At 40.3% G+C, this 27,696-nt stretch overlaps 1 protein-coding gene across 4 annotated transcripts in view; it reads right to left on the bottom strand.

The window, feature by feature from the left end:
* Nucleotides 1-27,696, bottom strand: part of VTI1A (vesicle transport through interaction with t-SNAREs 1A) — a 251,075-nt gene that overhangs the window by 118,292 nt on the left and 105,087 nt on the right. The window lies entirely within an intron of this gene.

The raw sequence follows: 27,696 nt of genomic DNA, 5'->3' as shown, positions 1-27,696 counted from the left end.
ACAGTCTATACACTGGACAGACCTAAAAATAAACAGTAGAGTTGTTCAGTTTTACAATTTGGAATTGAAAAACTCAGTGGAGCTTTAAGTTTTAACCAGAAAACAAAATTTATAGAACTGTGTCTATTTTCTCTCATTTTAACTGAATAAGCCATTACAGTCAACAACCTTCCCACCCCATCTAAACGCACAAAGAATGCTATATCCATTCTAATTTAAAAACTCTCCTCTTCATTAAAAACACAGTTAATTTAGTCAGAAGTTCCATCTATTATGTGCGGTAATGATTTAATAGGGCCAATTAGATCTATAGTATTCCTAGAAATGGAGGAGTTGCAGCTGGAGCTCTGCAGATCAGTCAAACAATTTTCACAGGATGTTCAGAAGGCTGCACCACTCTATTCTAGGTAGATGATTAAACTGTAAAGGAAAAAGAGGCAGGATTTCAAGCCAAGGATTCCAGTATGACAAATAACTTCTTCCTGGGCTTTGCTTTTGTAGAAATGAGAACTATTTCATTCTCCCATTCAGTAAATGCACTGCTGGAAATGCTCTGCATATTTTAATAATGACATCAGATAACTTGCTAATTAAAGATCCTTTAGGCGGCCATGTGTCCTTGTGAGAGACAACACACGAACCCTTTAAAGTATCTACAATACAGAGTATGTTCCTTGATAATATCATTAAGCCATGATGACATGTAGCAAGCAATTGCTGGCAAAGGTCAATAACCCGATCCATTTATACAACGAATGCCTGTTAAAACAGTGTTTAAAGAAACAATCGAATGATTGATGACCATAAGCTCTGGCTTGGCCACGATGTGCAGCGTGCACCCGCAGCAGGTTCGGAAGGCACCACACGTGCCCCGTATGGCCTGGAGATGGCCGGCGTGAGGGGCAACTTGGCTGTGTTAAAAACTAAACAAAATACTCAGGCAAAAATTGGTAAATACAAAAATTGAGAAATAATTGAGTAAATAAAGATCTGAGGACTAATTTGTTTGAGTTAAGCAATAAAAATAGGCAATGCTTCTGATCCCATTGAACGCAGCTCGATTTAAAAAGTGGTGCTCAGGGCAAAATGGTCTGCAAACCTCATCTAAGCTCCACATGACAGCGTGAAAGAAGATGTATTTCACTGATTTTTAAAATTGTTCTTTCCTTTTATAATTCAAAATAATGTATTCAAATGCAGCTTCTTTTAATATACTTTTGAATCTAGACAGCTCAAATTCAATACCAAAATTGACACAGTCCCTTTATTGCAGTGTTTTTAAAAAAAAATGGATGGCCATTTCCAAACTATTTCTGTTGTTTTAATTTACCAACAGCCATTATTCTACCAACAGATTGCTGCACACTTCTCAGATTTTAACCCCCTTTTCTGAAGAGTAATTAACCTAACAGCTTCTTGCAAGTCATTTTTCTGTCTCATCAGAAAATCATGGTGACCCGTATCTTCCACAGGACAGAAATGCTTTCCGAAATTGTCATCTGGTCCCTTCACAGAATTAATTATCTCATTCTGAAGTGACCACATTCTGATTTTTATAAGCAAGAGTGACCTTGAAAATCACTAAAAATATATATACATGACCATCAAAATCTTTGAAATTATGAAATAAATACGATCATTTAAAAGCATTTGATATTTCACGATTGCAGTGGTTCTGGCTTTCCTCGAACCGATAAGATAAATACACTGGGACCATATCCTTTTGGCGAGGTGCACCCTTGAATTAAAGAGCATTTCTGTGCACACGGCAGGGGCTCATGGGGTGCTGATTTAAGTGGCAGGCATCAGAGTCAATGCTATAAAAATAGGTTCCTTGCCACTCCACCGTATCCAGGAACGGATCCTGAGCCCTGCAAGGTGCCCAGACAAAGAGACACCCAGGGCCACTATCTCAGCGTGAGTCACAAAGCAAAATTACAGCCTTGTGCTGCAGTTGTGAGACTTCCCCAAAATAGGTTTCCAGTGTCAGTGGCAGAAACTGGAGGGGTTGGGTGGCACCACGAGGAGGTGGAAGGGCTCCCTGAGCCCACCAGGATCCCTTCTCCATCTTGGTGCAACCATCAGACAAGGGGTCTGGTCTCCAGGAGAAAACAAAAGGCATCATTTCCCGGAGATGGGCCTTTCCCCTCTGCGTTGCTAGATGTTCTTCTAGGATGTTCAGTGATGTGAGGTTTTCCTTGCCTGGTGTTACTGGTGTGAGAGTCAGCATCCAAACTCTGCCAGTAGTGGGGAGTAGGAATGGATCAGAGCCCTGGGCCCAGAGGAGGGAGTAGGAGCTTGGTACAGAGCTAACCCCCCAGAAGCTCTCAGAATGACAGGGAAGGGACACTTTCCATGGGGAAATACAGGTAAGGAATTCATAGCCTCTCTCGACCTTAAAGAGCACTACCATTTGTTGGGGTTGCTTTTTCTTTTCCTTTTTTTTTTTTTTTTTTTGTCTAAGGAAAAATCCACCTTCACCTTACCAATAGTAAATTCAAATGGACTTTCTGCAGCAATTTAAAAACTTTTTTTTTCTTTTGTGCGCAGAGGCAAGATACTCTTCTCCCCTGAACCCTTCAACGTATTTGTTCTGCATCATTTTTTGATTTGCTGTTATCCCAGAGGCTCTCAATGTTTAAATATCTCCCTCCCTTGCATGTAAAGCTGCGCACTAATATCGATCAACTTAGGCTGAAAGTTACTATAAGGCATTTTCAATAATCAGCCTGGCTGTTCAGAGAGTGTCTTGAATATAACCCTTAGGTAAACAGCATAATGCACACGGAGCTCTCCCTCTGCAAGCCCATCTTTGCAATCTCGGGAATGGCTGCTAATACTGCACCAAACAAAGAACTTAATTCTGCCTTTAGACCATGCAGGTCAGATGCACAGCCACACCAGCTAATAACATCTTTACTTTAATGCATGGGATTTAAGTTCTATTTTTTGTTTTTAAAAAGTATTCACAAAAAAACCTCTCTACTGTTCTAAGAAGACAGTTACGGCTTGACAAGAATTCCAAGCATTAGGTATATAAAGCACCTTTATCAGTATATTGTGGTGAAGAGAAACCCTCACATGGCTGGGGCAGGGATAGAAAGAAAATAATTTCATGTTAAATGATTAAAAGCACACTACAGCAAAAGGATGATGTATGCATGCTATATGCCAAGTAATATCCGTGTCTGCAGAGAGATGGTAAGCTACACTGAGTTCTCAGGCCTTCATTTAATTCACCCCTGATTTAAAAAGTCAGTTTTATTCTCTTCTTACATTGCCTCATTAATCAAAAATGGGAGAGAGAAGTGATTGGAATAAAACACTTGAAAACATTCGACCTTTGTGTTTTAAATAGTTACATGTGCTGGTTACTTCATGTAGTCCTTAATTCTAAAATGAAAAAAGAGAGAGCGTGTTAATTTCTTCTTCATAGCCCTGAAGCATCAGATAGTGCTAGGTTGTTTTTATAGCTCTGAGGATCCTTAAAAGAAAAGTTTGTGTAAACTAAAATGGCAGAAAGAGTTCAATGTAAAAATAGTCACAGGTCGCCGCTTTGCACGCTCTGAAACCAACGATGTTCACACCCACCAGTGGGCGAAAGATAAACATCACAAAAGTAAATAACACTCTGAAATAGATGGCTCCTATGAATCCTAGGGACAGCACAGCCTGTTTTGTTGTTTTAAAAAAAGATCATGCATAAGCAGGTCCACGTGACTTTATTGACGATTTCTGAAAGCCCCTGCAGGTCACCGGAGTCTATGCAAGGCCCACAGGGTGCAGCTGCCTGCGGGACGCTGCTGCCCTGGCCCTCACTATTTGGCTTTGTCCCCCTCCAGTGAGGTTCCTGCTACAGCAATGCTCTCCTCTCACTAAGAAGGGAGCACTGCTGCATAGGAAGCAATATTTTGCCGGTCTACATTGCTCTGAACAGTGGCAGGAAGCACAGAGCGATGCAGCATTTAGACACCAGAGCTCTGGGGAATTCCCACCTGCTTTGGGGAAGGCGGGAAGGCCAAGCTGAGGCACCTGACCGAGGGCTGAGGACTGTGGCACACACCTTGTCCCCCGGCACCATCTTAGCCATGAAGAATAAATAGGGTTAGAGCAAAACTCCGGCACTACGGCAAATGTAATTCAATGCAGGTAAATGCAGGATAAAAAGTGTCGGAGAAGAGATTGCAAAAGAAAGCGAGACATTAGGGGACGTGTTCAGAGGCATAATGATTGAAAAGAGATTTAAGTGTCCTCCTGGGTCATGAAAATCTTAAGCTAATGGATAACTGCAGTGGGAAAATCAAGCTGCCCGGTGAGCTACATGTCTAGAGGAATATAAATCTAAAATTCTAGTACTGAACGGTAAATAAGATTGAACAGAAGTCTTACCTATGGCATTGCATCTGGTACGGCCTTTGCCTGTGAAAAGGATGAAATCCATGGAAGAGCAGGAATGAGGCTAGGACAGACATGTCAGGTGGGTCTGTGCTCTGTAATAGGGAGCCACAGGACCAGCTCCGGGTGGGATGGCCCAGCTCAGGACACCCGGACACCCCTGTTTGGGTGCATGAGCACTGTGACTCACTAACGTGGGTAAGGATTGTTCTGGTTCTGCTTCTAGAGATCACGCCATCAGCCTGATGTGCATAAATGTGTATTTCCAAACTGACAAGGAGGAAGAAGGAGAGAGGATCATCTGAAACAAAAGGATCATATTTCATAACCTACTGCAGTCAGCTCCAAGGCATCCTGCCACCGCAGGCCACCAGCACAGAGCTGCAATATTCTGCTTCTGGTTGTATTTTGTGAGATTGCAGAAGGGTTGCAAAAGAGACGAGGCAGGGAGAGGATCTTCAGAGGGTCATTCAGATGTCTTTGCTGTGAACATATGCTACATGCTCAAGGGCAAGCAGACTGCTAGGATCTTTCATAAAATAGATAAAAATATTCAAAGGGTTGAAGGGAGATGGCAGACAGAAAAGACAGATTGTGATTGTAATATATTTGGTAGAGTTTTCCTTAAAAAAAAACCAAAATGCCAAAAAAACAAAGATGGAAATTTAACTAAAACCTGCCCAGGCCAGATCTTGAATTATGCAAGGTATCATCATGCTCTATGCTCTGGGGCAGTAAGCAAAACAAAACAAGAAAAAAAAAATCATCACCAGAATGTCTTGCAACTCATTTAGAATAATTTGTAAAAAGCAGGAAAACTTCCATGGTAAACAGAAACTGTAATGCTCAAGTCTCTAAAACTGTGTCTGTTCAAATTATTTCAGGATGTGTCTATTATAAAGCAAGTTCATCCATAATTTTACACTTCAGAATAATTTCACTTGGGAGGTGGCAACCGGAGGCTCTCCTGAGCCTGCTTAAACTCTATCTGTGCCCTTCTGTGCTCTCCTCGAACATGTTCTCCTTCTCAGACTCCCCCATGAACAGGCGACACAGCCTGTTGGGAAGCACTTGCTCATCGCCTTTATAAATTCAGGTGTTTAGGCATAAATGTAGAAATTTACGTCTTGGAGGAAAAGGTAGAGGGTCTGATTCAAGATCTTTCACATGTTTCAAGTACTGTGTATTAAAAATGTATTTCAGTTTATTCTATAGCCAATCTTAAATAGAGTAAAAGGGAAAAGAAGTTTCAAAAATGAATGAAACATCACACACTAGCAGGATGCCTGCTAGATTTTTGTATATCCAGAGGAAGATTTAAGGCAGGAAAGAGTTTAAAGATTCCTTGCCAAAGGAGTTTCTGAAAACCACAATGGTTACAGAAAATTAATTTCAAATTCAAATAGTGCAAAATTTGAAGCTAGAAATGTGCAGTTTCTCTGACTCTTCTTGAATTTGATTTTTTATTAAACTAATGAAATCTAGCCTGCATGTGCTGCAGACCAAGAGCAAGACAGTACTTCATAATGGGGAAATAGACTTAAATTCCTGAATTAAATTACATGAACTCAAAAACAAATTCAGTGGGTGTAATGGCACTTGTGTTAAAAAATAGCACCTGTAATTCTTCCTTGTCTTGTTTCTTATTTGTTAACGTGCTGTAGGTCACAAACATGACTGGGAGGACATCAGGGCTCCTTCCTTTCCTGTTGCCTTAAAGCAGCTGGTCCTCCCTTTCCTCCATGTCCCCCAACTTCTGCTGCTCACATCCTGACTTTTCCTCAACACATCCCTCCTTTCCTGCGGTTGCCACGTTCCATATGGACAAACAACATCCTGCCCGTTCCCCTCACGCATTATCCCAGGCTCCGGTAAGACACCCATGGAGCCATGCGGGACATCCACAACCCTGGAGATGCGGTTCCCCTCCATCCTCCTCTACCCCACAGACCATGAGCTACGGGCTACAGGTTTTCCTCAAGGGCCAGAGCTTTCCCATGAACCTACCCCACATCCTGACACACCTGTAGCAATCGGTTCCATCCTGACTTCCCCCTGGTTCACGGTGGCCTCTGCTCACACCACTAATGAACATCTGGCCTCGACTGCCAGGCTTTGGGGAATATCAGGTTGCTCTTACAAAGGTATGTTGGCAGATATTTTTAAAGAAACATGTTCTGAGAATGTTTTTACAATCCCCAACTCTACCCATTCTGTCCTAAAATCCGTTTCTCACTATCTCTTCTCCAAAAGACAAATTTTTTTATATATATATTTCAAATCACTAGAAGGAATCCCCTACTGCTTACACAGTAGAGTCAGGCAGAGGCAAGATTCGCTCTCACAGATCTTATCCCTCTAAGCCATCAGACTGACTAAACCACTATCCTTTGATCAATAGGGAGCTAAGTGGGAATTTTCAAAAAAACCTTTAAGCAAAATAAAGTTGCTTCTTTATTACACGCAGGTCTTACTCCCCTAACTAGAACAGAAGCAGGAATATTTTTTTTTTTTTGTATTTTAGCTCAAACCTTGTTCAGTCTGGATGGAAGAAAGATTCAGCAGGGAGACTCAGGGCTGAGAATAAGAGAGTATTTACTAACACTGAATAGGATTGAATCAAAGATTAAGTGAAGTGGCCAACTGTGAGAAACAGTGAACCTGGTTTTTTTGGTCGTAATTAAATGTATCACAAAAGTTGGGGTAATTAACTCTCTGAAAATGTATATTCATTCTATTTAATTAAGGCAATAATAATACAAAACAATGATTTCACTATACCATGAAAAGATGAGGTTTTATTTTAGCTCATTTTTCCTCTATCCACAATTCCTCCTAAGGGGGAAAAAAAGGGCCACAAAGAAGTTTTGTGTGTGAACGTGAACGCGTGCATCGGACTTCTAAGATGCTATTATAGCAAATCACCAAGTGTTCAAAAGGCAAAACATCTTTTCAGAGACCCACGCCAGACAGCAAGGAAAATGACTCTTTAATAAAAGCAGATCAATTTTCCAGCTAACCTGCCCCAAGTGGAAACAACATAAGACAGGTTCCCAACGAGTCAGCATTAATGATGGGCGCACGCAATGAAAATCATATGGACATAACAAAATTGCCTGGGGCAACCTTCATACGGGCTTGCAAGTTGTCTGTCTTGCTTCTTCCCCCCTCCCTAACCCCACTCCTAGGGCTTCTCTTAGAAGCAAGTTTTGTCACTGTGCTTAGCTGTGCTGCACAGGAGGTATTTAGGGAAGGTCTGCAGTATTAAGGAAGGAATAACTGATTCATGGAGAGCAGCGGAGAGGGAAGAGAGCTGGGTTTGGGTCCTGGCTCAGCAGACAGACTGTGCTACAGTTATTCTGTTCTCCACATGAAGATCTCTCACCCTCAGGAAATCTGTTGTGCAGGAGGAGCAAGTTCATGTTCACTTAAAAAATCCTGAGCAGTGTCCATACCGTGTTCAAACTCCTGTCCAAAACAGAGAATAACGATATCCCTGAACACAGGGTGCTGAGGATGAATTGCCAAATGTGGATGAAACACTGTGGTGAGGCCGACTACCTAAATGCAACATAGATTAGATGTGCTATTTCGAATGAAAGCAAGCATATTTGTCAATAGTTACACTGAAGCAAAAATCAGAGTTAGATTTTTCAAAAGCATTTTAACTGAGCTATCTTTTTACCTACTGAAGTCAAGAGAAACACTTAAATATTTAATTAAGAAAGCCTAAACAAGCTCTAGTATATTAGCTTTTGTCCAATTGTTTTCATTAAACAAGTAATAGCGACTTCAATGCACTCTCAAACCTCTGCCCCTCAGAGAAAAACCAAAAAAAAACAAACAGCCCAAGAGAAAACAGCAGCTATTTCAAATGAACTCCCACTTGCTTCCTTGCTCCAAGTCTCTCTCTTGCTTTCCGCAAAGGGAATCAGCGGTTACAACAAGAGGGATGGGAAACATTTTGTGTAATTAAGAGCACTCTGCAGACTTTCTTCAGTGAGCTTGCAGCACAGCGAGGTTTTTGCAAAAATCCCTATATTATAACAGGTCCTGATGGCAGAAGGCTGTTAAAATATGGAAGCTGAAAGCGCAACCAAGCCACTCCGTGATAGAACTACCCAACCAATTGAGGTGTATCTTTTTCCAGACATGACTTTTGACAAGGATACTAACATACTTGTCAGTATTAAGATATGAAATAGAACACAGTTAGAAGATGCTAATTATTATAAATTCCTTGTGCGGAAGTACCGGGGAACAAACACATTTTTAGGCTAGAATCAAAGCCACAAGTGGGTACTAATGCATTCTACTAGGCAAGACTAGCTTTATATTAGATGATACAGATACACCTTAATTCACAGAAAAGCATGCTGCAATTACAATAACAAACTGAGAACCTCCCCAAGTTATACTAGAGAAACTCTGGTTGTGATATCACACACAACAGGAAAATTTCCACATTAAAAAAGTAGCAAATTTGCCTCTTATTTTCAGAGCACCATTAGTAACCACATGTTTTACTAAACAAGCTATCAAGCTGTAGGAATTACTTTGCTTCATTTTCCTCTTCCTTCTAGTATTTGTTTTTATTACAGTAGAAAAGGCTACAATCAGCATTCCTATTTTGCAGTTGAACTTAAGCAGGTAGCAGCATCACACTTTAAATATATAAATATATATATATATATATATATCAGATAGAAAGGCAGAAGTTGGCAGAAAAGACCTCTGCACATATTCTTTCTGCTCCTGTTATTCTAGCTGTTTAGTAACCAGGATTTCAAATAAATTCCTACTGTATATACTTACTCTACATTAAAATATTTTTTAAACCAATAATTTCCCAAGTTGGCATTAAAAACCAGCTTCCCTCTGATACTATAAAAGCTGGTCTTGTGCTTAGCACATGGGATTCAAATTCTGGAGATCTGGTATTAACCACCAGCTCTGACACAGATCTGAGACCTCATTTAATTGCGCCCTTCATAAAATGTGCCCTTCTTTTGCCTGGTGACACTGTTAAGTATTGGGAACAGAGAGTGCCTGGCTCTAACTGTGGGCTTGTGCACTGCTATCAGGTCACAAAGCTATTTAGACACTTAACCTCTGATTAAATTAGTTGAAGTTGAGCACCTACCTACCTCTGTGACCCTATACATAAGAGGCAAGAGCCCAGTCTCTCTTTGGGCTTTATTAAATACCAGCAAAGGATGAAAACAGAGATACGTGAAGGAGAAGGAAGGGGCAAAATATCCTGGTACAATTATTTAGAGGTTTAATTTTAAGAAGCAAGCACTTAAAAAGCAGAAACAGCGTAAAGTCTTCTAATAATTTTCCACAATAGAAGTGACAAAGACAATGTCTGACAAAGCCTGAACAAAGACAATGAAAGACATGGGGACATGACACTGAGAAACAGAGCATAAACTAAGTTTTATTACTCTAAAGGATCATGTATCACGTCTAGCTTCTCAACAACAGCTACATGAAAGGCTACAGACAGAGACGGAATTTGTGTGTGTGTGTCTCTACTTCTTGTTTTTGCACTTTCAGTCCTGGGGCAACAGGTAAGAAATGCTACACGATATACTTGTTGCTTCGCTTCGTTTTAGAAGCAAGAAACAGCAATCCAGCTAAGAGGAGGCCCCCTTTATAGATAACACTGGGCATCAACAGAAGCCTGAAAATGACACAAATTGAAAAACTCACATGACAAAGTACCAAGGGCCAATTAATAACATATTAAACCATGGGGCAGCAGGGCTTAATGCACTCTGCTTTCACTGCATTACACGGCACTGCAGTAGAAGGGTTTTGTACATCTCACACAGCATCAGCTTGAAATCTGTCCAAGGATTTGAAGGACAAACAGCAACGGGACTAAGGCAAGGAGGAAGAGCTGCAGGAGAAGCCCACATCGAATGTGTCAGTGCTGCTCGAGGACCTGGCCAGCGTTAAGGGTTTCCAATTGTAAGAAACGGTTTCACCCACACAAGGTGGACACAGAAGAATTGTTGGGCTCTAAACACGTGGAAGCTCAAAAACAAGTAGCAACCAAAGCAGAATCCTGCTTTCCCATTCTAATGGGAAATAAACTGATGGTTTCCTGCAAGCCCTTGGTATTTCCCATAGGTAGAAAGTACCACCAGCCTGAGCTGGGCTCTGCATTCCCACTTGGGTTGGATTTCCAGTCCTGTCTCTCCCTAGCTTAGAGGGAAGGAGGGAATGCTTTAACGCTGCTCCATCACGAGCCCTTTGGGCAAACAAAGCACCAGAGGACCCAAGAGGAGCAGCAGGAAGTCAGAAGGGTTGTGGGCAATGAAGAAGCTCGTGTAACTCAGGGGAGAGAGAGAGATTTTACTCATCATATGGAAACTCAGAGAATTCCCAGAATGAAAGCAAAGCAAACTCCAACTTTTTTATGTATATATATAAATATATATATTTCTTTTAAGAACTACTGCATACCTCAAATTATCCTTTTACCCTACTACCTATTTATTCCTCTTTAATGACTAGCATGAAAATAGCTATCTTTTCTTAAGAGCACTGTAAAGTGAATGGCCCTCCTATAAAAAACACTGGATTTATAGTGTTAAAAGGCAAAGTCCCAGAACCTTACTTCTGTTTACTTGAGAAGTATAAACCATTACCCAGAAAACAGAGAAGTCTTTTACAGAGACTGGAAAACAAATGGTTTAAAAGCATTAAGATCTACATATCTTTCCTTCCCATACATTCAAAGCCATCAATCATACGTAATCCAGAACATACGAGGTGCAAAAGTGCTAAAAAGGGCCCATTAAAATACAAGTCTTTCCAGGTGTACCACCCAATCACTAGAACTAAATGCAGAGCAAAAACAGCTCCCATTTATACACACAATACCATTAGTGGCCATTTATCATGTCTTCTTAAAGTGATATATAGCACGTTATGAAATTGCTCATTAACTCTCCCAGCACAAGCTCAGCATGCCCCCATGTACACGACTGACTGTAATTGGCATTTCACAGACCTTAGCTTAGAATTTACTCTTTATAAAGCTCAGCTTTTCCAGCCAACTTCTTAACTTGCTTTTAGTAATAATGCTAATTTCATATTTTTAGTGAGTTTTCCTTGACAATGCTTTACATGTAACAATTTCTTTCATATATTTATATTCCTATATCCTATTTGTATATTTCCCTCCCCTTTACCTCTCTTCCTTCAAGACCAGTAAAAACCTAAGACCATGCAAACCAACCCATTCTGCCTTTACTATAAATGCAAAAAAAAAAGAAAAAAGAAAAGGACTTAATTAAAAAAATCTTATTGTAAGAGCCACAGAAGCCAGAATTTTACAGAGTAGTCAAAGGAGTCAAAGCATTCTCAGAAACATGTGAGATCATCCCAGCACACGAGTACTGCTAGGCACAGAGGTCTATCTTTACAAGGCCTTTCAGCACATGCTGGAATTCCTGCACATGTTCCAATCTCCTAGTCTGCAGTGGGACTTCTGTGCATGACTGGCTAAGGGCCAAATACCAGTAATTCCCCATACACCCCGTACGGGTAATTCACATATCACTGCATGAGCAGGTTCACTCCATACCTTGCAGCCACTGTAGGACAACTTTCAGCCAAAGGCCTCTATATCCTTCCCATGGGAAGACAAGTCTCACTGTTTGGACAGTTGGATGACAGAGACATAGGGTTTGGCCAGCTCGAAGGCTCTCCCTAATGCAGGACTAGAGCCAGGAACCAAACCTCTCTCAACTCTGCCCACCCTAAATGGTTCCCCATCCACGAGCCCAGTGCTGCTCAGCAGCTCCCTCACACACCGGGACCGTTCAAGGGGATGTGGATGAAGGACCTACCCCAAACTCCTCTCCATTAAACTCACACTTGAGGAAAACCATTTGAGCTTACATTGATAAGCGCAGGATTGCCTAGCAGATTATCACACCCTCATCTCTGATTTGCTTGACCACTGCCAGTTTCAGTCCACTGCCTATCATTATTGTGCTTGAAATTATTTCAACCCCCTTTTTTTTCCCTTCCTCATCCCTTTTTAGCCATTTCTACTATCTTTCTGATAGCAGGCAGCAAGGCTCACAGTCACAGACAGAATGCATAGAAATGTATTACAAGAGGGGGGAATAGATCAGCAGGCGAAAGTGGGTGAGAAGCCAATTCCCTCTGACGGTGTCTGTTCTTTCACGGGTTAATACAGGGGTTCTCAAAGCATTTCATAATTGCATCACTTCTTAATAGAAGACTGTCTTGATGACACCTTTCCATTTGCAGTTGTCTGGACCACCTGCCCTCTCTATTTGCAACTCCATTACATTCCTGTGACACCCTAGAAGAGCAACGCCTGCCTAGTAGTCTGTTTTATCTTACCTCATGACAATTTGTCAGACTGAAACCCGAAGGACCAGCTCCTTCTCCTTACAGCTCGCAGTTAGTTCTGCAAGAATTCATTTTTATGAATGAAACTGAAAATCCTAGTCATTGAAACGTGTCCGATTCTGCAGCACAGAGAGAAGGTTTCCTGCCGGAGGAGCTGCACCTGCCACGTCTGGTAGCTCATTCCCAAATTAACTGGATATGTAAACCTCTATCTCCCACTGTCTTTTGTACTGCTAGGCAAAAGCAGCACTTCCCTCTCCCAGTAAAGAACATTTTCCTCTAGTGCAATTACTGCAACACTTAGAAGTCAGGATTAAGCAAGATACTATCCCAGGCATTATAAAGTACACTTGGTTAAAGTCAACACCTGACCTTGACAGTTAAAAACCAAAGGAAAAAATGGCAGACATCTCTTGGAGAAACAGCCTGTTATCCTGGTGCTTACAAAGGAAAACAAGACTGGGAGAGATTTGACCAGGATTACTTGGGATGCCTATGGCAGAGACAATAACTGAATAAAACTCCTTGCAATCCCTGCCCTGCAACTATAAAAACAGCCTTTCATCTTGTGCATTTGTATTTGAGAAACTTAATCTTAAATAAAGCAAGGAAACGATCCGGGGTATTCACAGAATAAAGAAATAAGAGTGGATTTAACAATACTTCAGATAGAAAAAAATTCATATGCACATATCAGAACCTAAGAACTTGTTCCAGTTGCTGTCTCTGGCTTTTCACCTCCTCTTCATTCACTGCTTGACAGCACGTGTATTTTCAGGAAACACGCACACTTCCTCGGGCAAGCAGAGCAAAGGGGTCCACCCAGCAGCATGACACACAACAGCCTGCAGCACAGGTAAACCTGTCCATGGCTCTGGAATTAGAAAATGCCACTTTTACCATGCCCAAAGAAGTTAGTGCTTTCTTTCTGTACAGCTCCTGAGATTGCTTTTGGATGGTTCTCAAAGTAATTCCTTTGCTGCCATAACAACACATCTTCCAGCAGAACGCTTCCTTGCCCAGACTACGTACAAGGACAGGAAACTAATGGTTTGCTGGACTTTTGGTTCTGGTACATATTCTGCCCCCTAAACACACTTCAGATTTTGGGAAATATTTTTCCTCATAAATATTGTTGCAGTTATTAATTATTTTTGCCTCCAAAATGAGCTGCCATCCTACGGCAGTAATTAAGATGAACCTTGGTTTATCTTAACCATCATACTCAAGACTTTTCCAGGCCTTCTGGAATCTGCAAACTAACCTCATCTCATCCTGAATAACAGAAGTGCCAAAAAACAACAGTGATTTTAAATGCATCACTATGCTGTTATGGAACAACGATGTTTTAACCAGAGATGTTTTCCTTCAAAAAAAAAAAAAAAAAATCAATATCTTTCATATCCAATTCGCTTATTCTGCAATTTTACACATACTGAAAAAAAAATTTTAAATGGCAAAATAAATACAGTCCTCTTGTGTAGCAGATTACCAAAACATTCTTAAAAACAGCACCCTAAGTTACAATCTTGTAATGGAGGGATTTGGAGTATGTGTTCTAGTACCCTTTTGTCCAGTGTGGGGCTTTACCTCCACACCTCCTCAAGTCTGAGCCTGCAGATTCCCTTTAACTCCAAAGCAAATACAGCTGGCTTCTCTATTGTGTCCTTTAAAATATTTTCCTGAGGACACAGAATCCAAGACTGAGGCAAATACACAGATTAAAATATTATTAATCTATTTAAATTTTAATGAATATCAATAATAACCTATAATAAAATTATTATTATTAATAACAATAACAATAACAATAACAATAACAATAACAATAACAATAACAATAACAATAACAATAATAATAATAATAATATAGAGGCCAGACTTCTTCTGTTGTGGTCTCTCAAAACTCTAAAATATGCCTCTAAGGTAAGATCAGAGAATTAGGTGCAGTACCTGACAGTCCCATCCAGGTATCTGCCTGTGAATGACAGGACACCCATGCCTTACTTAGAGCTCTTCAGCACTTACAATTTTTCACCTTAAGGAGTAGTAGCTGCTCTTGTGTTCATTCCGTGGGCAATTTAAACAGAGAACTTCAGCAGCATTGACTCCAGACACCTTTGTCTTCCCGATTTTCTACTTTCTATCACAAGCTGGTTTTGCAAGCGTGCTGCGAGCTCATCCTTCCTTGCTGGCTCCGTAGACCCATCTTTGTTCTCCTGTGGCATCTATCAACGTTTTGCAATTTGTTTATCCGGGACAGTTCAACTCAGACGGAGCATCTGCTTTTCAGCAAGGTCCTGCTTTTGTTACCCAATTTTCCAGCTGGGTTGACAGCGGCCCAAGGAAGCCGGGTGACCTGCGCGGGGTCAGGCGGTGCCAGTGGCTCGGAACAGATTGGAACCCGCGGCCCTCCCGGCTCCTCACCCCGCACCAGGCCGTGCTCCCGCTCGCAACTTGCTCTGCACTGCACACAAATTGTGCCCACCTTTCCTTCCTGTCCGCAGATACTGCACTGATAACAACAACAACAACAACAACAACAATAATAGTAATAATAATAATAATAATAAAAGCACAAACTCATGTGCATCTTTGTCCCACTTCTGAGTACAAGCTTAAGTTACTTGGAAGTCGTTAAAATATGCGCAACAACACACTCAAACCTGTTTTTTTTCAGGACCTTCTACGGTTTCATAATTACAGCAACTTCCCTAGCAGCCTGCTCTCCTGATCCTGCTCTTGAACACAGTGAATTGGCAAACGCTGCTACTGCAGGTGTTCCCATTTCCCCTACTACTTCCTTGAGGAAGAGGAATGCAATTCATTTGCCATTTGTGCTTTGTCAAATTTTAATTGTTATTAATTTTTCAGCTAACAACTTCTAGTGAGATTTCAAGCTATTTACAGCTTCATTTATCATGGGAATTCCATTCCCATCAAACAAAGACAACCTACAGTTCATAGTTAATACACAAGTAAAGATGATAGCATAAGCCTGGCCTTAATTCAGTATGCTTTTTCACTTATAAGTTAATAAGTTAAGCTATATAAGTGAAATGCATGGTTCAAAACACTCAGGACCAGAAGCTATAGAATTTCCAGTTCTCATTCAGGCACTTTTGAGATCTCGAATAATTTTGTTAGGCTTCCAAAATCTTATTTTTACTCTTCGTAAAATTATGACTCTCCTGCTTTACAGAAATAAACTGAAAGCAAACTGGTAGAGGTTTCCAAAGATGGAAATTGTTAAAACATTATTACACTAGGGGCATATACGTCCTAATACAGCTTGAATCTCAACCTCCAGCTGAGCCCTGCTTTGCTACAGACCCCAGAATGGTTTGGGAAAAGTACATGTGCTTTTTTGCCTAGAACATTAGTGCATTACTAGGGTATTGTTGAACTATTTCTTTTAAGCTCTACCTTGCCAAATGACTCCTCTGACTTAACATCTTAAATTCCACTTGTATTTCAAACTAAAGATTATGAGAACAAAGGGAGCCTGGTATTACTATTTCAGTGGTATTTCAGAATCAAGTACATACAAAACAGTATTTTGGTTACTCATTAAGCCAAACTTTTACTAAGTCCCCAAATACCCCTTTTTTTGCTCATAAATATATTTTTCCTTAAGAATAATTAGATGCATTTTTACTAGATAACGAAATATCTGATTTGTGGCAAACAGGTGCAGGATGTAGATGTCTAGCTACGATATCCTGTGTGCAACGTTTGCTTTAGAAACAATGTACTGCACCTGAACACACTAAAGCTATTTCTGTCAACATGGATCTAAGTCACTACCATAACTCTGTTTGGCTCTGTAGAAAGAAAAGACTATTTTCTAACTTTGTATCCTCTTGCTTTCTTTGCTGTTTCAGAAAAAAAATATTCAGATTAATATGCTCCCAAACCATTCAAATTTGTACAAACAGCCCATTCACACTTAGTCATAACATAATGCATATTTAAATACATCCACTGAATTTGCAAAATACCACAGGTAGCCATACTTCCTTCAGTGCATTCCAGCTGGTACTCGACCAGGTAATTTCTTTTCTTCCAGCTTCTCTTCCACTCCTGTATTGCCATCCCTACTCATATTGGCAGCTAGTTGCTGTTTTTATCAAAAATACCTCTGCCTGACCTCCGTTGCCCCATATATACTCTCTATATACTCTATAGAAGGAATTTTTGCTATCAGGTGGGTGGACTTGATTCCTAATTGGAGTCACTCATCTCAAGTTCTTGCATTTCCACAAAGGTTAAACACAGCCCTCTACAAAGCTGCCAGCAGTGCTTAGCCGTCCTCTACATTTGCTGCATGTTTGCTTGTGCTTTAGACACAGTTCTTCATTAGCATTTACATAAATTGTCTTCAAATCTGTCAGCCAGAGACAGATGTCTGTGTCTTCAAATCTGGTCAGCCATCTTCTGCTTAGTTCACACAACCAACCCATGCTCTTATCTGTTCTGTTGGAATTACATTTCCTTGAGCCTGGACAAACTTTTGTGGCCTTTTGGACACATGTGATCTGATGTACTTTTAATAATCCAAAATGTGACAGTCTCTCAGTTCTCGATTACGTATTTACTTGGCCCAACAAATACTATTTGCCTTTTTTTCCTAGAGCAATGTGTGGTTCATGCTCTTGTTGCATGTGGACACTGCAACGCCCATGACTTCTAGAGCAATGACACCCCACACCAGCATCAAGAGGGCCATTCCCTCATCAGCCCATCTCCAAAGTCATCACTTAGCCTCCACGCTTCATGTTCCAGGGCTAATCAGGCAATGGAGATAGACTGGGCATACATGCATGTAGACTGAAGCTCACCTGATCCTCAAGATGTAACAAAATCAACATCTAATTAATAAAACCAATATTAACAGCATTGAATGATTAATCTATAGCCTCACACCTTTCCTCTTCAGCTGTTACTGTGCACACACACCGAATCCTTCTCAATTCTTCTAAATTCTTTTTCTCTCAAAAGTTTTTGCAAAGGTAACAGAGTGCAAATCTTTAAGCTGGTGCAGACTGGTTTGTCTCCACCTTCTGCAGTGTAAACCTGCCAATTACTATGGATGAAAACCCAGTCTGGTCCCTCTCTTGTAGGAAAATTTCCACTTTTCACAACGAACTGCTATAGGCAGCTATTTCTGTGGAGCCGAAACCTTCCATTCAAGATGCTCAATGACTTTGTATCTCCTGCTAATATATTCCTTGGGGAAGTTACTATCCACCAAACGCCCTAAAGTTATTGTTAGGAAATCATTAACCCACAGCTCTTTTCAACTCTTGGTAATTACGATCTTAAAAAAAAAAAATAAAGAAAAAAAAAGGGAAGTTTTGCAGCCCACAGTTGCAACAATGTATTTGTTTGCCACATGCTATGGAAATCTGAGACACAGTATCTGCACGCTCCATCTGTTCCACTGGATTGATCCACTGATGAGATTCCTTTTAGAAACCTGCTTAGCCCTGCTGGTGCTGCGGGCTTGAAAGGCAGAAAACACTTTCTTCTCCTTGTTCTCCCGTGCCGTGGTCGACCCTGCCTTCCTCTCCATTAGAGCCCGTCCTGCTGCCATGGATCTCGCAGGATTTATATTGTTTTGATTCCTTTCAAATACCGTCTTGTTACCAACATCTGACAACCGCCTCTTGGGCTATCACGATTTTTACAAACTGACCAGGCCTCTAAGTCTCTATAAATCCCTTGTGGATACAGACCTGTGAAAATGCCTTTAACTATCCATTAAAGTACACAGTAGCTCTTTTATTGTATAAATAGTCATGGGTGTCCTATACTCACACGGAGGAAGGAGCTGCAGTGTGGGGCAGGCGCAAGTTCGGCGCGAGGAGGCCGTTCCCCTAGGCCGGGTTTCGCATCAGCCGCGCGGGCCGCGCGCGCCCTGGGTGGTCCCCTGCATCCCCACCCCCTCCGTAATAGCGTCGAAAAGCCACAAAACAGCGAGGCAAAATTAGGCCTGACCACACAGGCCGGCTTCTCACGAAGCTGGGGAAATTTTAGCCCTCCTCCTCAAGCAACAATACCCAGAAAAGCAACAATGCAGGCACATATCTGCCGCTGAGAAATTGAAAACATGTTGGCGCTGTCGCAGAGGGAGGAGAGAAAACATGGCTTTAGGGAAATACGCTTTAGGGAAATATCTCCGGCCTTATCAGCTCAAAGTTTATTGCTATTATAACCCGTGTGTGCATGCGTATGTGTAGGCATGCCCACATGTATATGAATACAGAGAATGCAGAGGTATCCCCACTTCCTCGTAACAATTGGGAGGGAAAACTACAAGGGCTGTAAGAGCCCGATTTAAGAACCACAGCATCAACAAATCGGACTTCTTGCAACGGAGCAAATGCCTCCAAACTAGCAAGCTGCCTTAGAACAAACCGCGAGTACTTTTGTCTTCTACTTTGAGCACCCGCCGGCTCAACCCGCTTGCTCGGGGGCTGCGAGGAGGGAACAGAAACGGTTAAGAGAGGGGCCGCGGCGTCGGCGCCGCGCGCTGAGCCTAATTGATGGTGACGCATGACAGCCCCGCGCGCGCCGCGCGGCCCAGCTCCCACTGAAGCTGCTGACAGAGGGTAAATGGTGCATGGCAGCCGCGCTCGCCCCGGCCTGGCACGGCACCGTGGGCGCACACGGCCTGTCAGGAGCTATCAGGAGGGCTAATGAAGGGCAGCCCACGGTTTTAAAATTCTCCTCACTGAGTTTGGGATCAGGCTCGACGCCGCGAAGCCTTCTCAACCCGCCGGCGCTCGGTGCAGGATAGGTGACGCTTCTTTAAAAATTAATGCGCTCTAATCAATTTAAAGTTGGGAAACTGAAAGACGGTGTGAGGGGGGAAAAAAGAGCATCCAGGAATGTGTAAGGTGGGAAGTGAGAGCAGGGGGAAGGAGGGAAGAGGAACAAAACGCGAGGCAAGAAGATGCACGCACTTCTGCTGATACTAGCAGAGAAAAGGATGACAGAGCAGGAGACACAAGACAGACAAATTCACCTGGCCACATCTCCTATAACTCTTAAAAAAAAAAAAAAAAAAAAAAAAAGGCATTTATGAAAGATTTACTTAAAATAAATGGTTTCCTACAAACTCCAAACACTTATGCTTTTCCCGAGTCCAGCTTTTGCTGTTCGCAATGGCACCAGAATAATCATCACAACAGCCCCAAATGACAGAATTCCTGCCCTCCCAGTTTTAGGCCTAAAGAACTAAATGTAGAGAAACTGAATCAGGACAACAGAGAACACATTAGAAATCTACCAGACCAGGAACTTTGAGTCACAATTCAATTCCCTCCAGTTCTCCAAGTGCTTTAGGAGTTTACAGCATTCCTCTATATTATTTTGCATGGTAATGAATGGTAGAATTATTTTTGGTTTAACATGTTCTGGAATGTTCCATGTATAGACATAAGATGTACATACGCAAGAGACTCAGGAGACTTCTCAGGGCCCACCAGTGACCAGCGCAGAGCCATTTCTTGCCACAAGCCCTTTGGGGTATTATCCTGGCTCCCCAAAGAAATCTCTGGCATTTTCACCACTGAATTCACTGCATTCAGGTCTTCAAGTATTCAAATATTCAAGTATTTCAAGTACAGGTATTTTACACGTCATTAAAAAGAGGTGCTTCTTCATCATCTAACCAAGAAAGGCTTATTGCCTGACAGCCATGACCAGCTTGCGTAGAGCAGTCTCTGACCAACCACCTTTTCTGCTTCTGTAGACCAAAAGGAAACACATTGACAATCCAAAAAAGAAGATATAATGTTGTCTCTCCTTGCTAATCCTTCAGGTCTCACAGCTTCTATCTCTTTTCCATCACAATAATAACTACAGAATAAAACAAACTAAAAAAAAAAAAAAAAAAAAAAAAAGAGCAGACAACTGCCTTATGAAAGAGTCATAAACTCCTCTAATCATTTCGTGAGTTAAAAAGTATTTATTTTGAAGTTTACCAAATAATTCAGAAAAGCAGTTGAGGCTTGGCAAAATCTTGGCAAATATTGTATTGCATGCTCTGAGAAATACACACAAAATAATTATTGCTCCACACAGCAAAGTCCATTGCTCATTTGAAATACAGACATTCAAGAGACAGGCCAGAAAATCTCAAATCTTTCTAGAAAAAAAAATCTCAAAATGTGATGCTGAAACAAATTGAAGGACTTTGCATGAACTTGCAATGTGATGCAATCTTATAACACTGCATTTTGCCACCACATGATGTGTATCTAGAATGAATGCACCTTTTTGTAAAGTAGAATTGGAAGGAGAGGTAATAACTTTAACCAGATCAGTTGATAAATTTGGGAGGAAAATTGATGGTCCAACAAAACATATCACCATTCCTCTAAATCTAGATTCTCATATGTCATTAGACTATCATGGTTGGAATCAAATTATTTCTAACTTTGTCTAAATTTTTTTTTGTTCTAATGCAAAGTGTCAAAATATTTTTTAAAAATATTGAGTGTTTAGTGTAGGAAATACTGAGTGATAACATTTTCTTTCTTCATATTTCCTAACAGGTTTCAATATAAAGGCACCTTTATTTGTAGGATACTGTAATTCTCCCTAATTTTCCCCACCTTCTCTTCATTATTTACAGGAAGGGCTAACAAGCTGCTAATTGTACTTGTTTTGTGGCGTGTTATTTGTTCACCAGGAAAGAATATAAAAGTTGGGACAGATATCCCTATCCACCACAGTGAATGTCAATGTTTACCAGCCTGAGTTTGGAACTATTGATTTCAGAAGTGAATCATTTGATTTCTTCTCTGTTGTTCCTTTAAGGCTGTTCACTTAAAACTAGGTATATTATACCTTAAATTAGAAAAATATTTATTATTGTTTTCTTAGAATTTGCTCCAGTTTAAATAAAAACACTTTATTTTTCAAATAAAGCTATTTTTGAAGTATGACTTGTTCAACTGAAGACAAATGCTTTTGCTCTTACTCACTTTCAGAAATGTACCTTTAAATAAACTGTCATTCAATTATCTGTCTATTAATAATTCACATAGGAAATTGAGTAGTCTTGAGTATTTGATGATGTGGAACTCAATTCTGCCAGTGCAGACTATTCAAATTACACCATAACTGCTGGCACACCCAGTCTGTACCATTGTTGTTCTCCCCAGCTTAATTTAGGTTTCAGCTAAGCAAAACTGGGTCTTTAGAAGGATTTCTGAGTGCACAGAGTTCAAAAAATTAAAAAAAAAAAAAAAAAGAAAAATATGGCGCCTTCAGCTCCCTTTATTCCATTTCACTTCCTACTTCTTTCATTACAGGATGTATAGGATAGGACTTGATCTCATATTTGTAGATAAACACTGCTATACAAGATTATAGAAAAAAAATGCTAGGAATATATTTATATTTTACCTTTGACTTCCAACACTGTGAAGCTCTCAAACTCATGAAATTAAATGATTTTTTTTTTTTTTTTTTTGCAATCTCCATCTATTCTTAATAGAACTGGTCTGTCTGTAAGCACTTTTAAAGGACCAAGCATTTTCTTTAGACTTGAGAAAAAGAGAAGAACACCAGGTGCCTTTATAAAGGAGAACAAACCACATAAACTCACTTCACAAGTTTTCAAAATCTGGTTTTATGGGCAAATCTGTAATTTAACTTAGTCAGAAAAAAAAAGCTGCTATCTTCTGCTATCCCAGTTCCTGTAAAGCACGGTAAGATTTTGCTGTTCTCCAAGGAGATAAAGAATTATATTCCAAATGCTTGACATCTGATTCTGGTCTCCATGGTGGAGTTTACAAAGCCTGTGCTCACAGAACTGCTGCCTATATTGGAATGGTTCAAAATAAGAGTGTTCACATTAGACCTGAGCATAGAGCAGCTTGATACCAAATAGCAAGTTCACAACCAAACAACTATCACTATTCACAAGCAGCGTTTGCAATGCTAGATGCAAATAATGTTAGTGCCAGGAGAGTAACATTTGATTTAAATTTACATTACACACATATATTACACACATATAAGCACACACAGACTTATATATTCTAAACAACACTCTCCTGGCATTTTTGCTATGGAATTTTGAAACTGGTCAGTTCCAAAGACATAGCAGGAATTTTTATGTGCACATCAGTACTGCAGGATCAGGTCCTCTATATTAAGAGCTAACTGCACTGGACTGGGTTTCTGAAAAGATTACACACTCACACTGAGCTTGTGTACACATATATGTTCACGCATAAACTATTTAAGTGCAAATTGCCAGAATGTCAGTAAATTACTGCCAGAGCTGTAAAGCATTTACATACCTTAGGCATGAGCAACCACTTGGAACTTTTAATCTTTTAACAAGTTACTGCTCAGTGGCATAATAATGAATAAAATGAAGAGTAATGAAGTTGACCATAAAGCTTAGCAAATAAACATTTTACACAAATATAATAATTCCTGACTAGCTCAGCACACAAAATCTATTCATGGTTTGCTGCCAGTCACCATATGCTTGTGCCAAAACCCAGTAACATCCTTTCTCCATTGCTTTTGTTGTTACTATTGTTCTTTAAGATCATTAAGATCAGTATTTTTTGCCTTTCCACACTGTGACACTCTCACGACAAGTAGTTCAGCTGAAGATCGCTTAGCTTTTCATATGGTTCCAAGGAAGTTTTTAGACACTTTCTTGTCTGAAAACTCCTGTCAAGGAAGTTGTAGAAATCACCTGCAGGATTCCTGACAGAAACTTTCATTTGTTTTAAATCTGAACATGTAGTGTGGTTTATGGGCACTGACAGGACAAGGTCATAGACCATATTCTATTGTTATTCTCACTCCTACCAAAAGTCCATGGTTAAGTCACCTGAAATAAAATTCTCTTTCTATCAAAAGACATGGTAAATCACTAGCAAGAGCTGCAAAGACAACCGACCGTTCACTCTCTTTTGCCGTTAGGAAAAAGTATGTCTAGTAAGGTAATATACTTGGAGTATCTTTTTGTCACACCCAAACCTCCTCTCGTTTTTATATACCAAGCAAGTCTAAAAGATATCAACTTCAATTTTGTTGAAGATGAACTTGGTTCAGTCATTTGTTATGTCACAGAACGATGACAGTTATAATCCAGGTAACTAAAAAGGCAGGTTGGGATCTAGAGGCTAAGCAGCAGGACTTTGAGTTAGTCACCTACAAGACAGTGGTAGAAGCAAAGAAAGGCAATAATGACCATAAATCATTGCTGAATGATAAGTCTTTTGAGGCAGAAATCCACTTCTAATTGGACTCATGTCCATCCCTATCAGAAAAACTGCCACCAAAATTAGTTCCAAATGGCTGTCATGTCAGCAGTTGAGGCAGAAAGACTGAGAGTATAACAAACATTAAGAAGCAGAGCATCTGAGGCTGTTCATCACCTCAACAAGGCAGCTTGAATTGCAGATGCCTTTTCTCACCAAGAAGAAAAATCTGACATTTCAAGGTACAAATAAGCATTTTAAACAGTATCATATTAAAGCTTCAGGGACAGAAATTAAAAAGCAAACATTAACCTTTTACTTATTCTTATGATGAAATAGCACAGCAACATGACATTACCGCTCCAAGGTAAATATTTACTTGTTGGTATTGGACTCTGCATAAAAATATACCTACTTTCTCCACCCAAGATGACCTGCACTTTCTATTACCAAAACCAAAACAAGCACCCACCCTACACCTCTCATTTTAGCAGGCTGCATACACCTCTCAACCTATACTAAGATGTTTAAACATACAGAGTAATATTTGGAGCTGCATGTATATAACTTTCTATAAACACATCTTGGATGACACACTGAAAATATATCAAAATAAAAGTAAAGGATGAAGTCTCTGCTCTACCTTCCCCTGGCCACCCTGCCTCCAACCCAAAGGAGAATTACTCCTTAAGAAACCAGAGCTGAGAGACGGCTCAGTCTCTCCAATGCATTTGAACCCCACAAGGAGGGGGTTCTCCTTTCTTCTTGTCTCCTTGCCACCTTCTTCTCCTTGTTGGATTCCGCTGCTGCACAGTTTGGAACTTGTCACTTCAGGAAAGAACAATATGGGGATTACCTAGACCAACAGGAGATCAAGCAGTATAAATGAATTGTCAGACATACATGAAATAATTCATATTTTCCATGTTACTATTTTAGGAAAGGTTTTAAAAATTCTCAAAGCCGGGATGAGTTATAATTGTTTCTTTTCCCCCAGAGACATGAGAAATATTAAATTTAATAACGTAAATAATTTCAGACAAAATAATACTATGAGCATAGAGCAGCATGAAAAAAAAAAGGAATCCCTTTATGTAAATGTTCTCTCTCTCTCTCTATTGGCATTTTATTCACTACCAAATCCAGCTCTTTAAAGGAAAGACTTCACACATGCTCCTGAGAGCAGCTATTGACATCCTCAGGTCCTTTGTTTACTCATTTATAAAATGAATATGTTGCTGCTAATTAAGCTTAAAGGAATGCTGAGAGGCTGCTCTGCAGTCTGGCTGTGTGGCGCTGGACGGAGCCCACCAGGTAGGGAAGAGCAGTCTGCCTCTACACACATCCTTTCCCAAGGAAGGGGGCATTTGCTTAGGAAAATGTTGAGGGATAATGGAAAGAATCTGGCTTGGGAAGGAAGAGTGTTTTTTAAATATCGACATGTTCAATTTATAATGAAAGATTTAGATTGTGTCTACAACACGGGACTCTAAATTTTGTGAAGTTATTCATGTTATGTTTTAACAGTCAGCTACAAATTTGACTATATGTTTTTGATTTTGCATGGCAAATATTTACCTTGGATAATTTGGTAACTCAAACATTGAACTAAATCAAAAAATCACTTTTTGGATAAATATGTTACTGAAGTACTTCTGCTTGAGCAAAAGTACTGCCATTTTCATTTGAGGGGAGAATTATAGAAAAGAGCCTTCTCTCTAAACTGTACCTAGAGAATATGTCTACCTGGCAAACAACTGAACTGCTTTAATTAGATATTACCAATTTCCCGCCCTATTCTCCCCATCTTGCATCTTATTAAGGCTGCGACTTTCCTGCTGGAGGCACCAACCAACATTGTGACAGCAGAGCCCTCAGGAACCTCCCTCACCCACCACACACGGGAATCAAACAAACCATCCGAAACTTGGGCCGCTAAAATGCCTGAATGTCTCTCCCAGCCCTGATCTTGTGCTCTGCGACCTGTCATCGGATTTAGCTGATGTGAGACATCACAGGAGATGCATAATCTCCACTCGGTGTAAGAGCAGCACAACTGCATGCTAAGGCTACGACTGGCACGGAGGACTGCAGCAATACGGGATAACAAAGGTTAAGGTCAAGCCAGAATGTGGTTGGGAACTCTGAAAAACCTCATTTCAAGATTTCCAAATAAAACAAAACATTCCTGCATTTTCAAGCCAAAGCTTTTCAGAGTTTCCTGTTCAGTGAAGAAAAAGAAAAAAAGTTAGTTTGATATTTTCATATTTCAACTTCGCCTTCTGATTTGGAATTAAAAGCAATGAAACAGTGGCATTTCCCAGGACCAAGCTCAACTACTAGCTTCAGGGGTGACACATTTAGAAGAAACTGGAAATTGAACTTATGTAATTCTTGCTCTACATACACACTTAAAAAGTTAATCATTCCTATGGCGAGCTTCACCAGACCATTAGTTCTGTACTACTGTCTTAGAATTGCTTCCTTCCCTGGTAATAGCAAAGTTAATGCTTCATCTCTTTTTAACGTCCTTTGAGTGCACTCAGGATCTCAGAGCAACTATTAGGAATGAGCAAGAAGGTGCAAAAAGAACAACGGGCTTATTAATCACCTGTGGCAGCTAAGGTGAGAAACAGCAGAGCACAGTTAATATTGGGTTAAATGAGAAGGCATTCTCCTCCTTGGGTTACGCTAAAATGTAACACTAACCAAAAAAACCCTAAACATTTTCCTTACTCCCTCGCCTCTCAGACAGCATTTTAATGTGAAGTTATCTTTGGAGACATCATGATTCCAACAAACTTATTCCCTCTTACAATGCCGAAAATAACTTTCTTCTAGGAATGTGGCTGTATCGTAAATTAATAAATAGTCCTTTGTATTTTGAAATATTTAATAAAGAACAAAAGCAAGGCTGGCAGCTAAAATACTAAAAGTAATAAACACTTTGAATGATTAACTTTAAAAGTCAAGTAAGACCAGGAAAAAGTGAAGTAAAAAGACATTCATTTATAATGTTCTCTAATCAGAATTGTGAAGGTTGGTGCAATAGAAAGATTTCTCTGAATAAATTCATTGTATTTTTAAATAGAGAAATTTCAGAGAACATAGTAGTTAGTAAATATTTAAAACCTTTGCGGTGAAGGCTTAAACCTCAAAATAACAAGGAAATGACAACTGTTTATTTTTCCTCCACATAAAACTGAAAGTTATTGTAAGGTCATTATACTGCAAGCCTGTTTTCTCTTTAAGAAGTAAATAATTACACCACTGATTTGAGTAGACTTGCCAGTAAGTCTACATGTGGTTAAGTCAGATAGACCGATGCTCTAAAATTGGCAAGTAGCGAGCTCCCACAAGCTATTAAGCAACTCTGAGGTCTAGGTAGCTCATAGCCTTTCATCATATGTCTCTCAACAGAGGAAGAAAAAAAAAAAGAACACATTTAGGCTACAGTTGTTTTGCAATCTTTGAACAAGTTTCTGTGTATTCCATGATAACACAGGGGCAGGACTGGCTTCAGCGTTCAGCCTGCTGCAGCACGGAGCTCCTCCATCTGAGCTTTCTTCAGAAACACGTTACTGCCTCGCAGGGTTGCAAGGGAAGTTCTCACAGACATGAAATGAAGACCACTGGTGAAGACATAACTATGTTCTTG

Source organism: Nothoprocta perdicaria, unplaced genomic scaffold (genome assembly GCF_003342845.1).
Source record: "Nothoprocta perdicaria isolate Ctin4 unplaced genomic scaffold, notPer1 scaffold_7, whole genome shotgun sequence".
NCBI classification, from domain to species: Eukaryota; Metazoa; Chordata; class Aves; order Tinamiformes; family Tinamidae; genus Nothoprocta; species Nothoprocta perdicaria.
Note: the sequence above shows the minus strand (reverse complement) of the source record. Positions and strands in the feature narration are given on the sequence as shown.